General features: G+C 34.7%; 1 non-coding gene across 1 annotated transcript; it reads left to right on the top strand.

Moving 5' to 3' along the window:
• Window positions 1-3,513: 3,513 nt before the first annotated feature.
• Trnar-acg (transfer RNA arginine (anticodon ACG)) lies at window positions 3,514-3,586 on the top strand. The gene has a single exon. It is a non-coding gene; the product is annotated as a tRNA-Arg (tRNA).
• The last annotated feature ends 290 nt before the right edge of the window (window positions 3,587-3,876 follow it).

The following is a 3,876-nucleotide window of genomic DNA, read 5'->3' as shown; positions in this document are numbered from 1 at the left end:
TACAAAAAATTGTAAATAAAATGTATTTAAAAAAATGCTTTTTGCAGAAAAAGCCCGTAAAATTTTATTTAATTTGTAAAGTTTAAAAGAAATATATTTGTATAGCTTTTTATTAAATTTTAATTAAAATGTTTTTGCGTATTATCCCTTTTTTGACGGCTTATAATGGCAAAGTTAAAAATATTTATATTAAAAAAAAAACAATTTTAATGGCAAGCTTATTTTGTTATACGCCTATTTTTAATTAACAAAAAGCTTTTTATAAATAAAACCGTTGTTAAATAGTAAAACTTTTATCATTAATAAAAATCTGTGACCTAAAAGTTATAAAAGTATGATTCAACTCAGAACTTCCGGTTCAGTTGAATCGCAAAAAGAGGATCACGTAAACATTGTATTCCTTCTACCCTAATTTATATTCTACTAATAGACTACCTAGTACTTACCTTTCCCAACAATTGATATAAAAAGAATTTAACCATGGCCTCCTTACATCCCCAAGAAATAACTTCTGCGACGTTAAAAGAACTTCAACAGATTGAGTTTTCACAGGTGTCTCTCCGTGATAAAGTTGAAATTAAGAAAATAGGCTGTTCAACGCCTGATATTCAAATATCTTAGCCCGGCATTAGCAACAACAAAGTGTATATTCGTAGCTTTAATGGTACCGACGGAAAAGTTTGCTTTGCGGCTGTGAACTAAAAAAGGTATTGTTCTGTTTTCCTTGTTTGTTGGTAGGAGGTGATGTAACGTGGACAAAAGATAGTTTCAGAACTATTAGCAAAATGAAAGATAGAACTGAAAAGCATTAGAAGTCAAAGAAGCACGTTGACAATGTAGTTTTCCTATCAATTTTGGGGACCATAAATATTAAAGAAAAAAGTGAGACGTACAGGCTTTCAATCAATCATCATAACATGAATGTTAAGAAGAACCGTGAAATTTTATCTAAAATAATAGATCGTATTTTCTTTTGTGGGAACTTTGAAACTCCCTTACGAGGACATGATGAAAAAGATGATTCAGTAAATCCAGGTGTATTTAGAGGATTATTAAATTTCGCATCTAAATTAGATCCAGATTTAAATAATCACTTAGAAACCAGTAGTGTCTTCAAAGGTGTTTCCAAGACCATTCAGAATGACATACTTGACTGTCTTTTACAAATATACCGTGATGAAATAAGGGCAGAAATTAGCAAAGCTTCCTTTGTAGCTGTCATGGCTGACAAGACAACAGATGTGTCTGGACATACACAAATTATCATTGTTTTACGGTACGTCTTGGATGAAAAAATACTTGAACGCTTTTGGGGATTCTTTATTCCAGAAAACCAAACCGCTGATATGTAATATTTGCTAAATTGTTTAACAAGAAAAGTTTTGCTAGTTTTAAGAAAAAAAATACCTACAGAAGAGATATCCTTGACAACTGAAGCATATCCCATGATTGACAAAGAAAAGTTTGAAACTGAGCTAGAAATATTTTATAGTAGGTCAGATATCCATGAGTATTGCAAAGTAATTGATCTCCTGAAATTTATTTTGGAAAACAATTTAAGCAATGTTCTTAGTGAAATCACAAAACTCATAAAAAATTATCTTGACAATTCCCATGACTACATCAGAGGCAGAACGGTGTTTTTCCACTCTGAAAAGAATAAAAACTTTTCTAAGGAACACCATGGGTTGCGAAAGACTAAATGCACTTGCAGGGCTTTCAATTGAAAAAAAGTTCTTCAGCAGTCATTCAGAAGTTAAGGAGAAAATTATCAATTTTTTCTCACAAATTAAAGAAGAATGAAGTTTACTTTCAAATGAATGTAATAAGTAAAATATTTAAAATATTTACATCTATTTAGGATTCCTTTTAAGTTATTGTATTTTTATACGTGTGCATACGCATAAATTATGTATATTTTTGTTTGTTTTATTTTTACACAATATTAAAACATTAGGTATTTTTTTGAAACAGCACCCCCCACTAATCTTAGGCACGAGCCGCCACTGCTAATATGTCTCTCAGAGACCTAGCACCTTCCGAAGACGTACCAGGACCGTGGACAGCCCCTAAAGACAGACCAACTCCTCCTGACACTGAAACCCCTCCGGAAGATCATGGCATTTAAATTGCTCCTGACACGTCGTCTAACGACACAGTCTCCGTTGGGGCTCCGTCATCTACTTCAGATGGGCCAACACCTGAATCTCTGACAGATGAAGGACTAGTACCGAAAAACATGAGAAGAAAACATTTCGGACTTTCTTTCCTATCAGAGAAATGTGATGGTGGAGAATGTTGTGAATATGAATTATCTCCTCTTGATAATCCAAGCTATAAAAGCTGTACATTTCCGCTTGTCAAGCAGACGAGTAGTAAGATTCTTAATTGAATAACAGATTACTAAACGGAATCTCTGGTCCTGCTTTCAGTACACTGTTCGCCCTCGATTATTTTAGCACAGTAAATAAACTAATAAGTGATAAGATGTAAAGTATATTTGAAAAGATTAGCATTCAATATTTTGACTCCAGAAAACAGAACATATACATTAAACAAATTAGATTAAATTATTTAAATTAATCGTGATTTTGTCGTATATTTATCTAATAAGGGGGAACGTCGTGTGGTCGTCTAGTTGCCCAGTCTATTTGTTCATATGCCGTTGTGTGTGTGTGTGTGTGTGTGTGTGTGTGTGTGTGTGGTACTTGTAGTTTTGAGACATACCTTCATGCGTCGACGATGTTGGTCCGCCTGAATTCATCTCGTGTCTTGGAGGGAGACTGGTACCTGTTTTGAGACGAAGATTTATTCACTCCAAACGATGAATTGGTTTTAGTTTTTTATTCACCTTCCAGATGTCGACCGCAGAAGGGTGGAAGTGAATCTCTGGCTTGTGTGGTACACGTCAGCGTCCCCCCAGTGAAAGGAAGGGAACGACTGTTAAGCCGTCCGTCGCTTTCTATGTCTAAAACCAATCTCCTCGATTCAGCTAACCTGATCACGTGACTCACACGCATCCGATCAGCTGACCCTCACTTCCTGTAAACGTGTCTACAATATAATTTACACACCTCCCTCTCTTTCTCAATCCATTCTCTAACAATTTTTCCGAATCATGTATAAGACATCTTACTGGATAATCAAATATGGCGAAAATAATTACGAAATTCATCGACATAGTAATCTATACTATTAATAAAATTCTAAATGTTTATATATATATATATATATATATATATATATATATATATATATATATATATATATATCAATAAAACTTTCGAATGGATGCACCGAATTGAAATTTTTTTCCCCTGAAAGGTGTGAGTCCCTAGATTGTCCTTATCTATATATGGTTCGTAACGAACAACGCCGAGTCACAAAAAAAAAACGCCTGAAATAAAGGTTTTTGGTGCGTTTCGTGTAATTGCTGAAAACGTTACCTGCCCATGTCAACGGAATTAAGCACTGTCTGTATATAGTCGCGGTAACATCATCGGCATATGGATAGGGCTTGTGGCACAATGGATAACACGTCTGACTACGACTCAGAAGATTCCAGGTTCGAATCCTGGCAAGTTCGTAATAATTTTAGCCATCATTTTATCCAACGTTTACTCATTAGTTATTTTTTTTTCAGTGATTTTGTTTTGCACATATGGGAATTTTCCATACTCCGAGTTCACTGGGTAAGGTGATGTTGAGCGTACTTGATGTTGAGTGTACTCGATTTTGTGTTTGACTCGGCGTTGTGTGTGCAGACGTGGCACAGCCGCTACTTGTTAATAATTAGTTCGTTCCCTTAAGCTCGATAAATCTTAGGAATCTCCATAAACAAGAAAGGCAGTATGAACTAAGAGTTGCAGTGCAGGA

Source organism: Euprymna scolopes, chromosome 13 (genome assembly GCF_053919585.1).
Source record: "Euprymna scolopes isolate OS-2025 chromosome 13, ASM5391958v1, whole genome shotgun sequence".
Taxonomy (NCBI): domain Eukaryota; kingdom Metazoa; phylum Mollusca; class Cephalopoda; order Sepiida; family Sepiolidae; genus Euprymna; species Euprymna scolopes.
Note: the sequence above shows the minus strand (reverse complement) of the source record. Positions and strands in the feature narration are given on the sequence as shown.